At 39.7% G+C, this 17,100-nt stretch overlaps 1 long non-coding RNA gene across 1 annotated transcript; it reads left to right on the forward strand.

Moving 5' to 3' along the window:
• The first annotated feature begins 1,375 nt into the window (after positions 1–1,375).
• LOC138759835 (uncharacterized) lies at positions 1,376–3,552 on the forward strand. Its single transcript, XR_011355133.1, has 3 exons — positions 1,376–1,474; positions 2,966–3,062; positions 3,208–3,552. It is a non-coding gene; the product is annotated as an uncharacterized lncRNA (long non-coding RNA).
• Positions 3,553–17,100: the final 13,548 nt, after the last annotated feature.

Consider the following 17,100-nt stretch of genomic DNA (forward strand, 5'->3'; position numbering starts at 1 on the left):
AGAGATTGGCAGACAGGATATAGGGAAGATCCCTGGCAGGAATCTAGAATCTGCTGTCTTAGACTCAGGAGTAAAATAAAAGGACTGAGATGAGGAAAAATGTCTTCACTCAGAAGTTGATTAATATTTGGAATTTTCTGCTTTGGATGACTTTAGAGACTTAGTCACTGTGTTAATTCAAGACAGTGATGGGTCAATTTCAGGATATTAAGTGGATCATGTGATATGGGGATCATACAGGAAAATTTCAGTAAGATGGAAGCTCAGATATAATCTTGATGAATGGCAGAGCAGGATAAAGTGGCCAGACAGCCCACTCCTGCATCTATTTCTTATGCAGTTGTAATATTTGAATTTAGAGGAAGGACTTATTTCTTAAATGCTCTAAAAATAATCTGATTTTGCATCAACAAAGTCGGCTTCAGTATTTTCTATTGTATCTACAAAAAAAAAATGTGCGATTTCAAACTTTTAAGTGCTGATCAAATTCTACACACCATTGATATCCTCAGTGAAATAGCCACATAGGGCCTAAGGTGATTATGGTCTGCATTTTTTTCAAACCCTGATAAAGATGCCTTAACTTTAAGGATTACTACAAGATTTGATCACTAAGTAAACTTTTCCATAATCTCTGTCGCTTCCATATCAGTTTAATTAATATCGTGTCCATTCAGCAATTCAATGAAAATTGGCTTCACCAATCATTTAAAATTAAAAGTTTGTGGGTGAGATAAAACATTTTATTTGTACATATTGTGATGGTCAACCAGACAATTAAATGTGAAAGACTGAAATTAATCCAAGTTGTCAACTATTCTGCAAATCTAACCTTCCAAGAGTATTTGAAGTATTATTCTCATTTCATTTAGTACAAATGACCAATAGAAATCAAAGAATAATTGGAAAGGAGTCATTTTAATCTTTCAAGACTCGTGCTTATTCAATCCACTTAAGTCTTAAATTTCTGATGGACTGTGCAGTTATGCTGAAAGTGAATTGTCGACAGATTCTTTGATGCAGTTATATCTTAATAAAGGCATAACTAATCAGATCAGAAGTGTTATGACTGGATCAGGATAATAGAACTTGATGGGAATACGAGACTGGAATTTATGCTTGGCTGAAGTATGTGTTTCTCCCTCATTTCTGTCTGTCTCCTGTGTTCTGCGACATGGCTTTATTGGCCTTGTGATCTTTCTCAATGCAGGTTTTCTGCTGGGAAATAAGAAAATACACCTCATTTAATTGCTTGTTTTTGGAAGGACAGTGAAATTATAACTTGTTTACACATAAAATTAGAAGGAATTAGCTTCTTGCTAAATTGATGAAAAAATGTTAGCAATTCATAAATTCATAAGCATGTCTATGTTATACCTGCTATATTTGGCAATGGAAATCCTGTCAAGCAACAACAAACCTTGGATGCTGAGGAGTACTGGGAACTTCATTCAACAATTACCCTACAAATGCCGTATGTATATTTTATTCCTTTAATTCCATATCATTGGTCTCTTTATGTGAATGTGTTTAGAGCTGCTGCTGTAGTATATAATACAGGTCCATATAGAGTTCTTGAAAAAGTGAAATTGTACGAAGGAATAAAGGGAAAGATTTTAACCCAATGTTGAACCTCAGAGCCATAGGAACCAGACAAATAAGGAAATAAGTAAGCCAGCTTACTTCCACGATGGCGAGCCTCACACAGTTAGAATCCAAATTTATATTCACTTCCCAGGGTTCATGAATGCTATTGGCCTGCCACAGCAATATTTATTTAGGCCTCAGATGGGGTTTAACTACCACAACTTTTCCACTAGGTGAAGGATAGTGTAACGAAAGATTGGGAAGTTGAAAAAGCCTTCTAGTTTTTTTCCAAGTTCAAATTTCCCTTTTATATTTATTGTCACATTTGCTGAGGTACAGTGAAAATGTTTGTATTGCATGTCACTATCCAGCAATCTAACCATACAGCAGAATAAAACACAGTGCAAAGAATGGAGTTATTGAAAACAATAGTTACTCTTTTGAACATCGGGAGCTCACCCAGAACGCCTGCCCCAACACTTAACTCAGTGCAGATGGCCAGGCCATCTTTCCAATGAATAGGCAATATTTTCCATCCACTCAGTGCAGTTGGAAGATGTTAAAGAGATCTGGTATTTGAGGTTGTCATGACATCATAAGGAGAAATTCAATGACAGATTATACACCCCACATGGTAAATTACAAGGCTAGAAAATCCAGCTGACATTGGAATTGGTTTCCCTTCAAAGAACTTGGCCAATTGTATCGCAAAACTAAATTAGTCAGATCCATGGATAAGAAGGGAAAATAAAATAATAACATGAGATAATTCTGTTGTGGAGAATTAGGGGTAAATGGCAACTGTTCATATGTGTGAGATGACAATATTGCTTAAAATTAATGCATTCAACTGGAAGGATAAGCAAAGTCAGAGTAAACGCCAGAGATTAACTTGCCAGGATAAGAGGAGAACTGTCTGCAATGACTTTGAACAGTGCTGAAAGGGCAGAACAATGCCTGGAACTGTAGACCAGACATAGAAGCAAGGAAACTCAAGTCACAGAACTAAGGCCTTGATCTTGCTCCACACAAGCCTCTGCAGAACCAAGGAAGCTGGATATGGAACTGCAAATGCCAAGCATTAAATGAAAACTTCCCAAAAGAAATTCTAATCTTCATGAAAAATCTGAAGCAATTCTGTGGGCAATGATGAAAAACTTTCTAAACACCTGCCTTGATTTAAGAGAATATGCCATCTAAATCAAAAGAAGGAAAATAGAACCTGCTATTAGCAAGTTCACAGGTGCATGAAATTCCACGATCAATGTTAATCAGACACACTTGATAACTTGGAGACAGTCACTTTTTACATGGCTTAATACATCAAAATATTATAAGCATAATAAGACACTAATTTTTATCTGCAATTTATTTTAAGGTTAATACATAAATCTTCGTCCGCGAAGCCAAGCCAAAGAAAGAAGAAGAATACAAGAATAATGTTTGCAATTTATGATCCATTCATCTATGTGAAAGTATGTGGTTTACAAATATCTTTCCTTTTAGTTTAATATCATTTGCAACTTTGGTAAAAGTTAATTACAAAAATTAGATATAGCAGTTTGATTCTGGAAAACATTCCATTTATCCACCTAATATGATGTCATTTTATTATTTTAGACAAAGGCGTGTGTACTATCGGCTGCACAGTTCAGATCTGAAAAATGTCATTTTTGGTTACCAGGGTTATTGTGAATCCAAACTGACCTCCAATTGATACTCACTACATCTGTGGTATGAGTTGCTGAGTACACCAGCACTGACACAACCAAGGGCAGCTGGAAGAATTCAGAGCAGGCAGATCATTTAGATTAATCAGCATGCAACACTGATTTGAAAACAGCAGTGCTATTTTGCAAATTCAATGCTCCAGATTTCATTTTATCCTAAATGACACAATGAATGTTAAAATACTTTGAACTGTTTTCCTTTGTATATTGAGGAATATGACACTATGAACATAAAAGACCATGCACTATATACAGTATATTGTGAATAAAATTTCTTCTGAAATATCAAAAAATACTGATTGGTTCCACAGTAATTGCTCTGGCTGTACAAATATTTAGTGAATCTAAGGCTCTTTAAATTATCCCAGATGTACAGGGATAATTAAATATCTACAATTTGTTCTGATTTCAAAACTTGTACATCAATCAGTGCTGTGTCTCTGTATTACTTGGGAGGCTTCTTAAATAACTTAGAGATGCAAGATTCAGATAACAGAAGAGACTTTACTTACTGATGCTTTACACCATCTCAGGAAACTGTTCACACACTCACATATACATACGCCCCATAGTGATACACTACAGTTACTACAGTGAGAAGAGTATATTCTTAGACAGTTACAAAATAGTTCATTATCCTGACTCTATAACATCCCTCCTTCTCAAGATAAAGAAATATTTAGTGTTCTTTTTCACTTTCTTTCCTGTGCAACTTAAGGAACTTGTCCACTAATTTATTTATATAACTCTTTTTAAATTGTTCTTATTGATATTGCACTGGTGACAGTATGTTGCTTTGCCATCTTGTGAATTTAGCTGTGACCGTTGGGCTCTGTGTTGCTGGTACACGTGTAGGTGATGTAGCTTGTTGTGCTTCACCTGACATCTGCTGTGTTGATGTTTTGGCATTAATGGTTGTGGTCTTTTCATTTGATACCTCACTTGATACTGGTGTTGCAGACTTTGCTGGTATTAAAGCTTTCTGCTTCATCACATCTTGTGTCGGCCGGATGTGAATTCTGTTTCTCCTCAGCTGATTGCCAGAGTCTGTCTTGACAATGTATGATCTTGGTTTCTCAGCTTCTCTGATGACCTTTGCTTGAGTCCATGTTTTCAACACTGGCTCTTGAATATGCACATGCTGCCCTCTGAAGAGTTCTGGCAATGTTTGTGCATGTTTATTATAATGCTGGCGTCCTTCTTCTTGCGTGTCACCCAGTCTTCTTCTGGTTTCCTCTTGGTCTTCTGGAGGGTTTATTTAACTTGGCAGAATTGTTTTATATCTCCTGCCATTTAGAAGTTCTGCCAGGGACTTCACGTCAGCCCTTAAAGGTATTGCTCGTAATGATGGAAGAGCTAGGTGTGGGTCTTCTTTTGTTTAATGACACTTAACTAGTGTGCGTTTCACAGTTTGCACTTGTCTTTCAATGAACCCATGACCTTTGTGGTACTATGGGGATGACGTAGTGATAACAAACCCATACTCTGCAGCCAGTTTTCTGAATTCTTGTGATGTGAATTGTGTTCCATCATCACATATTACTTGTTCGGGTAATCCTTGTTCAGCAAGGAGTACTCTCATTTCTGTGGTGATAGTTGACGCCCTCAGGTCTTTCACCCTTTTGATGAATGGAAAATTAGAGTAGTAACAGGCTACTATTAAATATCACTCTTGATTCTTGGTGAGCAAGTCTGCTCCTATTGAGTGCCATGGCCTGGCAGGTACTTCTGTGAAAATCATTTTCTCTTTTTGTTGTGCGTTTCTGTTCATGCTTTTGGATATCTTCTTTGTCTGGATCTCATAATTAACAGATATCAACTGCAATTCCCAGCAGCTATCCAGACCTAGAATTGTTGGTCCATCTGCATCTACCACATAGAATATCCAGAAGATGTTCTTTCCGTTATGGCAGCCATTGATCTTAGCTCTCCCCAAATGCTTGATCATGGGTCCACCATAGGCCGTTAATGTGACATTTACTGTTCCCCAACCACCGTCTTGTTCTGGATATCATAGGCTTGTTTTGGATTGTCCTCTATGTTTGGATCCTTGTGTGCAATTCACTTCCTTCTTTTATCTCACCCGACATCTCGTGAAGGTTTATGGATTCTATGTCCAGTATCTGGGTGTCGGAGTCCTCATTGTTGTTTCCTTTTAATGTGGTGGATCTTCTTCTCTTTTTAGGTCACTGGTATTACAGTTTTCTTCATACCAGACTTGTACATTTTTACCCAGTGGTTTGCTTTTACACAGGCTCTACATTCAGAACTGTTTGCAGGGCATTTATTTCAGTCATTGAAAGGATATTTTCTGCCGCACTTCCTGCAGGACCTGGGGGTTTGCACTTTTCTGATTGTGTTATTTATAATATCAACCCTTCCTTCTCTTTATTTTTGGTGGGTCTGTACAGATAGGGGATTTCATTTGTGTCCTCGTGGCTTCAAAGGCTCTGGCTGTGTCTATATCTTCGGCCAGCTTCAAGCTATCCTTCCCTATGTGACTTTTGCACTTCGGGATGTGTACCCCCCATATCAGTTGATCAACTCATCTTTCCTCTCTATCCTTAAATCTACATTTTGCAGCAACAATTTTTAGTCTAGTGAGGAAATTATCAACAGATTCATCAGTCTCTTGCATTAAGCCTTGAAATTCATACATTTAATTCTATGATTAGACTTGGGTTCAAGGTGAGAAGCAAACTTTGCAAATATCTGCTCTGGATCATTTTTCTCCACCTCTGTAAGCTCCCAACTATTAAATAAGTCAAAGCCTCGCTCCCCTGTCCAGAGAAGTATAGAACTGATCTTCCCCTCTGCTGTTGCATTTTAAAAATCACTTTTGAATGTTAAATTGCACTTCTACTGAAACTTTTTAAATGATTCAACAAAGTCTTCAGCCTCCCTGTCCATCACTGGGTGAACTGCTGTTGTTCCAGCCATTTATTTCAGTAATATTTTTTCTCTTCTTCCCATTCATATTTCAGTGACTTTCAATCAATTGTATGGCTTTATTCCTGTTCTCTTATACCGCTGCCACCATGTTATGTCTCTGGAGTTACTTAGGAGGGTTCTTAAATAACTTATAGAGATACAAGGTTCAAATAACAGAAGAGATTTTACTTACTGATGTCTTCCACCTTCTCAGGAAGCTGTTCATACCCACACATATACATATGCCCCACAGTGGTACACGACAGTTACTACAGTGAGAAGGGTGTATTCTTACGCGGTTACAAAATAGTTCACATTATCCACCTATTGTATAGACCTAAACTTAGGCACAACTGAGAGAACAACAGTGGTCACACCTTGGGCCATATTTGCTCAGAGAGCATTTTCCTTCCTTGGAAGTGAATGTCGTGTCATACATCTGTATCCTACACTAATTTCTCTTTTCAGAGATGAGTGCTGACTTAAGCAGCAGATCATAGATTTAAGGGATGCTTGTTTTTGCAGAGTTTTTGAACTGCCAGTGAGACCTGTTGACACGCAACAACCCAGGCAGCGCACTGTAATCATCTTATTACAGGCACCATAGAATTGGCGTTCTGCCTCCATTGGGTTGCTATCCAGGCACTAATTTTTGACAGAAAGTGAGTTTAGCCTGCTTACCTTCAGTGGCAAAGATAGTATAGATTAATATGTTATTCTTCCTTTTGCATTCTGAGATCCTCAATTGATATGATTAATAATTAATTTCGTGAAATATGCAAGTGAAAATAACCACAGTAATTTAAAATGTTGCATCAAGCCAACTGGCACAATGTCAGTACCAGTATTCTGTAATATAATTGCACAATCATTTATACATAACTTCATTTTCTTTGGCAGTTGTATTAAATTACTCACAAAGAAGACTTGGCTTTTTCTCCTGATGGGTTAATTACACACTGGATAATAATAGCACATCCCTGCCACAAACAACTCAGGATTATCATGCTTGACAGAAAATTCTAATTGTAATAAAAGGCAAATTTCAACAAGCAGTGAAAGAAATGTGTGACAGATATTTTGGTGGAATCTCTTTTAATTAAGTATGTGTTCATTGATTGCAGGTGTGTTATGAAGGGAAGCAGAAAGTTATGTTAAGTGCCATAATTGCACTTTGAGATCATTATTCCTGTTGGATATTTGCTGAATTCAGTAGTTCAGGTCAGCTCAATTTAAAAAAAACCTTAACAATTAAGCTGAATTGTGTAAAGAATCAAGCTTTTCCATGTTGCATGAGTCCAGGTGTCCTGACAATGAGAATAAACTTGAGAAGCTGAACAGTGATTCTTCTGGCTTGCTCCTTCTATCATACCATGAACCCTTCCAATTCAAGCAAAGTCAAATCACCTGGCAAGAATAACTATCAATTGTTTCCACCTAGTAATTTTTAAGATGTTGTCATTAAGCTGCAGAAGAAAAGCAGTATTGTTATTTGAAACTCCTGTTGTTTGATATTGTTTGTGTCAAATCAAGACACTTCATAAGAATTTGAAAAAAACTTCAGTGGTTTACAGTGCAGAGCCAGTGTTTCAAAGCATTGATTATGTCTTGTTTCAGTCAAACCATCACACAGACTTGTTGACAGAATAGATAATTTGTTGAAATGGGAGATTTTTCCATCCTGATCAATAAGTGATCATTGTAAATTCAGAATCATTCATGGTGTTAATTATTTATTCTACACTAACTCTTTGACAATCCTCATTTAATACATTTGACTTTGTTTAAACACCATTGAAACAGCTGTATATTATCTTTCAAATGTTGACAAATGTGTAATATTGCCACAAAATAGTTGAGTTTCAGTGCTGAATCCCAACTCAGGCAAAATCCTTAGGGCTCCTCTACACTGTCTGTGATAACCACATGACAATAATTGCCAGAGTTGAAGAAAACAACTTCTACTTTTGAAAATATTACAACCAGCGTGATATTCTTTAAATGTCTTCCAAACCATTTCTACCATGCTTGCAATCATTAATATTTTAAACTTGAAAATATTTTAACTGAAAAACTGAGTGGTACATTGGTGGCAAATGCTGTAAGTTAACATGAGAGATGATCTCAGTGCTTTGGTGATCAATCAACAGTACTCTGAAATGGAGACATAACTTAAACAAGGGTATGTTGTAAGGACCAGAATGGTGAGTCACAATGAACTCTCCGTTCACTTTATAAAGATGCAAAGAACAAGTGTGGAAGGTACGGTGGCTATTCCAAAGGAGGACTATATGACCATGTCCTCTTATGGAATGGTAATCCCATGTGTCATGCAGATTTCTTTATCCTGACAATCTCACTTAGACATTGGGCATTTTAAGAAAACTACAATCTTTGCAAAAGGTGTATTTTTTTTATTTTTTCAGCTCCAGCAAACAGATTGTTGCATTAAGTTTTCTTACTAAAACCATTAAAATCTTAAAGTGGTCTAAAATCTATGATGCCAGGTCATTGACTTAACTAGTACTAGAGTGTGAACTAAACCAATCGAGCTTTTCTTTCTGATCTCAGGGTAATGAAGGGAGCCACGCGGATTCCTAAATTTGCAGAATAGCTTGCATATCTGGTGGTAAAATGTGACAGGGTCTATAGCCTGGATGTAGAAATCAGGCCCTATTGACAAGATTATAGAGTTTTGCACCATATCTGTCATCTTGGTGAGAATGCCAGAAGCAAGAACTCTGCACATCATCTTCCACTTCTGCAATCTTATAAAGTGAATGGACAGTTGGTTTTGCCTTTTCTGACTCACCATTTTGCTCAAACTAGCAGTAGCTATATTTATATCACTGTTTCAGGGAAAATTGGGATGCACAGTGACATCTTTTCTGTTACTTCTCATATTTACCTCTAACGTACTTAGATAAAGGATAATCTAGGATAGATTCAGTGTCTAGGCTACAGAACTGGACATGGTTGGTGAGCATCTCAGTGTGCAGAGGGACAGGGTTGGTGTGTAGCCCTAGTGGAGAGATAGACAGGGTGTAGGGATCACGCCCACATTGTATAGCTTATATGTTCTTAAACAGATCATCCTAGTCATGTTCTGGACAATACTCATAGAGCCAAGAAGGGAACATAGAGAGCATTCTTCAATTCATTCAGGCTTGCAATCACAAAAGCATGTAATCCCTCATAAATTCAAGGAAAGGCTGACTATTGTTGATTTTAAAGAGTAATTGCAGTGTGATGGATTGTATCATATTTTATATTGTATATAGATATGTTTTTGAAGGAGATAGATTGTGGGGGTAGTGTAGGTTACAAGCAAACACAAACACTCCACAAAACAGATCTCATTTAAAATGCCAGAGCTCTGCTCAAGCCAGACAGTCCAGGCTCCGAGTGCCTTTGCAAAAACTTTGAAGAATGGCCATAAGGACTTCACAAGTAGGTGTTAATTGGACATGCTGTGGAGAAATGGATTATTGTTTTGAAAGCAACAGAAGATCGGACTCAGAAGTTTGGGTCCAGTGCCGCAATCTGTCTGCTTGCAGTTTGCTGTTCTAAGAAGGTCATGTGAAGAGGAGGCCAAGCAGGCTTTTTCTAAGAGAGAGAGAGAGAGAGAGAGAGAGAGAGAGAATGAAAACTAGTTTCTGCAGTCATGGCAAACTGGCAGCTTATTGAACCCCCATTTTGAAGACGGGTTGTGAGTTCTTAGTTCATCCTGTTGAAAACCCTTGTGGTCCATACAAGAGGAAGTGGCTGGCTAGAGTGGTTCACTTGAAATAGGGGAAACAAAAGGAATTCTGTGGTGACCTGTAGTAGAAGAAGAGGTTATCATTTGGAAAACCCTGATGGGGCAAGTTTCTTTAGCAAGACACTGAAGTGGCTGATCAGATGGAATCAGTTTGCGTGTGTCCAATGAGCAACAAATATCTCTCTGAAACCAACAAGAATGAGCAGTAACCAATTACATTTAAGTACCAGAGCTTGGTGAAAATTCATAAATGTTAAATTCTGTGCACAGTATAAGAATTGCCTGATACCGGTGAACTTGGAGGCGTGAGAAGTGAGATTGGACTGTGAATCCAAAGAACATTCCTGAGTTTGTACACATTAAATACATGTGTGCTTAGAATGAGAAGGGTGTTGTTAAGTTAATAGTAGTAAGTTGAAGTTTGATCCTGTTTTTATGTTTAAAGAAAATTAAAAGAAACTTTTGTTTCAGTAACCATTTGTCTTGGTGTATTTCAATTGCAGCTGGGTTTTAGGGTCCTCTTGCCCCGTAACAGCAGATAGTATGTGAGTTTTTTTTGTTTAAAAGCTTCTTCATCCTATATGAAGAATTTTCATGTTGCAGCTCCTCAGGAAAATCAGAGCCATGACAGAAAAAAAAAGTATCAAATAATGTGGAATTCACAGTAATACTCGGGATGGTGTAATTCTAGATCTCCAGTTAGGGAATGAGCTAGGTCAGGTATCGGACATTAATGTTGGAGAACAAATTGGGTCTAGTGATCATAACTCTGTTAGTTTTCGGGTAGTTTTAGGGAAGAACAAGGAGGGGCCTAAAGTTGAGGTTCTGGATTGGAGAAGAGCAAATTTCGAAGGAATAAGAAGGGATTTGGGGAGTATTGAGTGGGACAGGATATTTTCAGGTAAGGATGTAAATGAAAAATGGAGCATATTCAAAAAAGAAATTTTGCAGGTACAGAGTAGATATGTCCCAGTGAGGATCAAAGGAAAGGCTGGAAGTCATAGGGAGGCTTGGTTTTTGAGGAATATTGGAAATTTGGTTAGGAGAAAAAGGGAGGTGTACAAGAGGTATAAAGAGCAGGGAGCTGAGAGTTTGAAGGAGGACTACAAGGAGTGTAGAAGGAATCTTAAGAAAGAAATTAGAAAGGCCAAAAAAAAGGCACGAAGAGGCTTTGGCAGACAGAGTAAAAATAAATCCAAAGGGTTTCTATAGGTACATTAAAAGTAAAAGATTAGTGAGGGATAAAGTTGGACCCCTTGTAGATAGCGAGGGTAGGCTGAGTGAGAAGTCAGAGGAAATGGGGGAAATTTTGAATGATTTCTTTGCCTTGGTATTCACTAGGGAAAAAAAATATTGAACCAGTTGAAGTAAAGAAAAATAGTGGGGAGGTCATGAAGCATATAAGAATAACCGAGGAGGTAGTGATGGCTGTGTTGAAAAAGATAAAGGTGGATAAATCTCCGGGACCGGACAAAATATTCCCAAGGACACTCAGGGAGGCTTGTGGACTGATAGTGAGGCCATTAACAGAGATATTTAGGATGTCACTGGTCACGGGGGTAGTGCCAAAGGATTGGAGTGTGGCACATGTGGTTCCGCTGTTTCAGAAAGGTTCCAAACGTAAACCTGGGAATTATAGGACCGTGAGTCTGACGTCTGTGGTGGGTAAGTTGATGGAAAGTGTTCTGGGGGATGGTATTTACAAATATTTGGAGGTACAAGGATTGATAGGAAGTAATCAGCATGGTTTTGTCAGGGGTAGATCATGCTTGACAAACTTGATTGAGTTTTTCGAGGGGGTTACAAAAAAGGTTGATGAAGGGAAAGCTGTGGATGTTGTCTATTTAGACTTTAGTAAAGCTTTTGACAAAGTTCCCCACAGGAGGTTAGGAAAAAAGGTGGAGGCATTAGGTATAAATAAGGAGGTAGTGCAATGGATTCAGCAATGGTTGGATGGGAGGTGTCAGAGAGTAGTGGTGGAAAATTGTTTGTGCAGTTGGAGGCCGGTGACTAGTGGAGTTCCTCAGGGATCGGTCCTGGGTCCACTATTGTTTGTTATATATATTAACAATCTGGAAGTAGGGGTGGAGAATTGGATAAACAAGTTTGTGGATGATACAAAGATTGGTGGTGTTGTGGACAGTGAGGAAGATTACCATAGATTAAAAGGTGATTTAGGAAGGCTGGAGGTGTGGGCTGAGAATTGGCTGATGGAATTTAATACAGATAAGTGTAAGATGTTACATTTTGGAAAGGCAAATCTAAATAGGTCATATGCATTAAATGGTAGGCTATTGAGATGTGCAGAGCAACAAAGGGATTTAGGAGTGATGGTAAATAGTACCCTCAAGGCTGATACTCAGGTAGATGGTGTGGTGAAGAAGGCATTTGGAATTTTGGCCTTCATAAATCGGAGTATTGAATTCAAAAGTAGGGAGGTTATGATGAAATTGTACAAGGCATTGGTGAGGCCAAATTTGGAGTACTGTGTACAGTTTTGGTCACCAAATTATAGGAAAGATATAAACAAAATAGAGAGAGTACTGAGAAGGTTCACGAGAATGTTGACAGGATTTCAAGGTTTGAGTTACAGGGAAAGGTTGTGCAGACGAGGGCTTTTTTCTCTGGAGCATAGAAGATTGAGGGGGGACTTGATAGCGGTGTTTAAGATTTTAAAAGGGACAGACAGAGTAAATGTGGATAGGCTTTTTCAATTAAGAGTGGGGGAGATTCAAACTAGAGGGCATGGTTTAAGATTGAAGGGGGAAAATTATAAAGGGAACATGAGGGGAAATTTCTTTACGCAAAGGGTGGTGGGGATGTGGAATGAGCTTCCGGAAGACGTGGTTGAGGCGGGATCATTGGTTACATTTAAGGATAGACTGGATAGTTACGTGGAGAGGAGAGGACTGGAGGGGTATGGACCGGGTGCTGGTCAGTGGGACTAGGAGGGTGGTAATTTGTTACGGCATGGACTAGTAGGGTCGAACTGGCCTGTTCTGTGCTGTAAATGGTTATATGGTTATATGGTTATAACTGTGGTCACCTCATAACAGGAAGTTGGCATGAACTCCAAGGATCAGGGTTAGTACTGTTCAAGGCTGTGTGTGTGGTCCTAGGTCAGACTTTTGTTTTCTTCCTTAACATTACATTTCATCATCAAATTCCTTATGATCATGTCAATGGTCAAAATGTACACACTGTAACATTTTAGCAGTCAATATTGAATGTGAACTTGAATTCAAGCATTTTGAATTACAGATCTTTTTGCCAAACTCTACTTTCCATTTCACCTAATTCAATTTTTCATGCACTGTTTAACTTCAGTAGATATTCCACAGATTTCACTGACATTTCACGATAATTTTGAAAGGTGGATTGATTTGAACATAAGGCAAACTTGTATTTTCACATAGAACGTGGAATTATGAAATTGTGGCCATTTGTGAAACGGTTTCAGGGGACTGGCAGCTCAATGTTTTAGGCTTCCATTGCTTTAGATGCATTTGGGAGGGGGAGGGGGAATGAAAGGGGGTAGAGTGGCATTGCTCGTCAGGGAAAATATCACAGCTGTGCTCAGGCAGGACAGGGCAGAAGGCTCGTCTATTGCGGCTATATGGGTGGAGCTGAGGAAAAATATGACCACACTCATGGGGTTGTAGTATAGACCACCCAATAGTCAATGAGAATTGGAGGAGCAAATCTGTAGACAGATAGCAGACAGCTACAGGAAACATAAGGTTGTGATAGGAAATTTTAACTTTTCACGTATTAACTGGAACTCCCATTCTGTAAAAGGGCTGGATGGCTTGAATTTTGTCAAATGTGTTGAGGAAATTTTTCTAAATCAATATATAGAGGTACCAACTAGAAAAAAAGCAACACTGGATTTCCTTTTAGGGAATGAGACAGGACGGGTGACAGATTATGTGTAGGGAAATATTTTTGGTCAAGTGATTATAATGCCACTAGTTTCAGGTTAATTATGGAGGAAATCTAATTTTGAGGAAATGAGAAATGATGTAGAATGCGTGGATTTGGACAAGTTGTTTTCAGGCAAGGATGTGCAAGATAAGTGGAGGACCTGCAAAGGTGAAATTTTAAGAGTAAATAGTTTGTATGTTCCTGTCAGGATTAAAGGCAAGGTTAGAAGGCATAGAGAACCCTGGTTTTTGATGGATATTGGGGATCTGATTCAGAAGAAGAGAGAGGTGTATAACAGGTATAGCAACATGGAGCAAATGAGGTATTTGATGAGTATGAAAAATGCAAGAAAATCCTCAAGAAAGAAAACTGAAAGACTAAAAGAAGACATGAGATTGCTTTGGCCAACAATGTGAAGAAAAATCCTAAGGCTTTCTTCAGGTATATTAAGAGCAAAAGGATAGTAAGGTACAAAATTGGTGTCCTTGAAAATCAGAGTGGTCGGATTTGTATGGGGCCAAAAGAGATGGAAAGATCTTGAATATTTTTTCATCAGTATTCACTCAGGGCAAGGGCACAGTGGTAGGAAGTAAGGAAAACGAGCAGTGAGGTCATGGAACCTATCAAGATTAAAGAGGAGGAAGTGTTTGCTGTCTTAAAGGAAATAAAGGTGGATAAATCCCCTTGTACCTTGAGAGAGGCTAGTGTAAAAATTTCAGGGATTCTGGCAGAAATATTTAAAATATCCTTAGCCACGGGTGTGGTGCTGGAGGACTGGTGTTTATTCATATTTTTCAATTGATTAAAAAAGGCTCCAAAAGTAACCCAGAAAATTATAGGCCTGTGAGTCAAACATCAGTAGTAGATAAATCATTGGAAGGTGTTCTAAGAGATCGGATATACTGTACAATTATTTGGATAGTCATAAACTGATTAGGGATAGTCAACATGGCTTTGTGCGCAGTAAGTCGTGTTTAACCAATATTATAAAGATTTTCAAGGAGGTTACCAGGAATGTTGATGAAGGAAAGGCTGTGGATGATGTTTACATGGATTTTAGTTAGGCCTTTGACAGAAGGAAGCTTAGTCAGGAAAGTTTAGACACTAGGTATTCATGGTGAATTCATGAACAGGATTCAACAATGGCTGGACGGGAGAAGCCAGAGAGTAGTGGTGGATGATTGCTTCTCAGAATGGAGACCAGCGACTAGTAGTGTGCCTCAGGGATCGGTGCTGAGACCATTCTTGTTTGCCATCTATGTTATTGATTTGGATGATAATGTGGTAAATTGGATCAGCAAGTTTGCAGATGATACTAAGATTTGAAGTGCTGTGGACAGTGAAGAAAGTTTTCAAACCTTGCAGAGGGATCTGGACCAGTTGGAAAAATGGCAGATGGAATTTAATATAGACAAGTGTGAGGTTATAGTGAGTTGTGAGTGAGCACAGTGAAGAGACTGAGACAACAGGCTGTGAGCTCCAGTATCACAACTGCTTTATTTTGAATTTCGTGCTGCATATAAGCCCGATCTAGGTCCCACTCCCAATATCCAGGCACTTGTATCCCAATGACACAAGCGAATATGCGTCCTTCTGATCTGGGCTGGAAGAGATGGTCCCGTTACGCCATCCTTGCCGCAGCTGCCACGCCGACTAGCGGGGCCAGTTTGCTGCTACAAGCATGTGCGTTGCCACACAACCCCCACCCCCCCACACCCAGAACCGGAACCGATGATCATGGGAAGCATCAAGGGAGAGGGGTGCTGTTTCGATGACTGACCTCTATGCACTAGTGGGGGAATCTGTATTGGCTGGGATAAGTCCACATGCACTGGTTTTAAATGGCCCAGTGTGAATAACTCCTCCTTGCCCCCAGTGTCAAGGGTGAACGTTGAACCGTTTCTGTGTAGCACCTTGTATGGGTCTTCATAAGTTTATTGAAGGGGAGTCCTCTGTGCATCCCTGTGGACAAACACCTACTCACAGGAAGACAAGACTAGAGGATAGTTATGGGAAAGTTGACTGTGTTGCAATGATGGGGGTGGTGCAATAGAGCCCAGTTTGTCACGCAGCTGCTCAAGGTCAGTGGTAGTGTCGGCGTCAAGCTTGATTGCTGGAAGGAGGAATTGGAGGGAGGGAGGCAAGCACTCTGATGGTCTCTCCATAGACTAGTTCAGCCGAGGAGGTCCCAAGGTCATCCTTTGGCACTTTCCGAATGTCCAGGAGAACCCAGAGCAACTTGTCCACCCAGTTGGATTTATAGAGGCATTTCATCAGCACCAATTTGAGGAGGCAGTGGAAGCGCTTGATTAGTCCATTGGCTTGGGGGTGGTAAGCTGTGGTACGGTGCAGGCGGGTGCCCAGGAGTCTGGAGAGTGGTGTCCACAGGGCAGAGGTAAATTGTGTTCCCCGGTCAGTCATATCATCTGTCGGGACACTGAAGTGGGAGACCCAGGTGGTGAGGAAAGCCCTGGCGCATGTCTCTGTGGAGGTGCCCAGGATGGGTATGGCCTCTGTCCAGTGAGTGAATCTGTCCATCACCATGAGTAGGTAGCGGGGCCCCTGGGAGACAGGCAGGGGTTTGACTATGTCAAGATGGATGTGTTGGAACCTTCGGTATGGGCTATCAAACTGTTGGAGTTGGTGCTTGGGGTGCCGCTGGACCTTGGCTATCTGGCGGTCTGTATATTTTTTCACCCACTCTGTGACTTGTTTACGCAGACCGTGCCTCACAAATTTTGCGGATACTAGCCACACTATCGTGCAGATGGAGGAGTATGATAAACTATGGATTAAGTCAAAAACTGTTGTCCTCCACTGAGCAGGGATGAGAAGGCGGGGCTGGCCAGTAGAAACCTCACAGAGGAACATAGTGCTGTTGGCGTCAAGCGGGAGGACTTGGAGCCGCAACTCCGTGATTGCCGTTCTGAAGCTGAGTGTCTCGGGGTTGTTCTGTTGTGCCTGAGACAGATCATGGTAGTTTACCCCCATGACATAGCGTTAACTGCAAGCCTGGAAACTATGTTGTGCTTTCTGGACAGCTGTTAGATATCAGTGGTAAACTCAGAGACATAGGATAAGTATCTCTGTTGTCGGACAGACCACAGGTCAGAGGACTTTGCGAAGGCAAAATTAAGCAGCTTGTGGTCAGTGTAGAGAATGAACGGG

This window comes from Narcine bancroftii, chromosome 4, assembly GCF_036971445.1.
Source record: "Narcine bancroftii isolate sNarBan1 chromosome 4, sNarBan1.hap1, whole genome shotgun sequence".
NCBI classification, from domain to species: Eukaryota; Metazoa; Chordata; class Chondrichthyes; order Torpediniformes; family Narcinidae; genus Narcine; species Narcine bancroftii.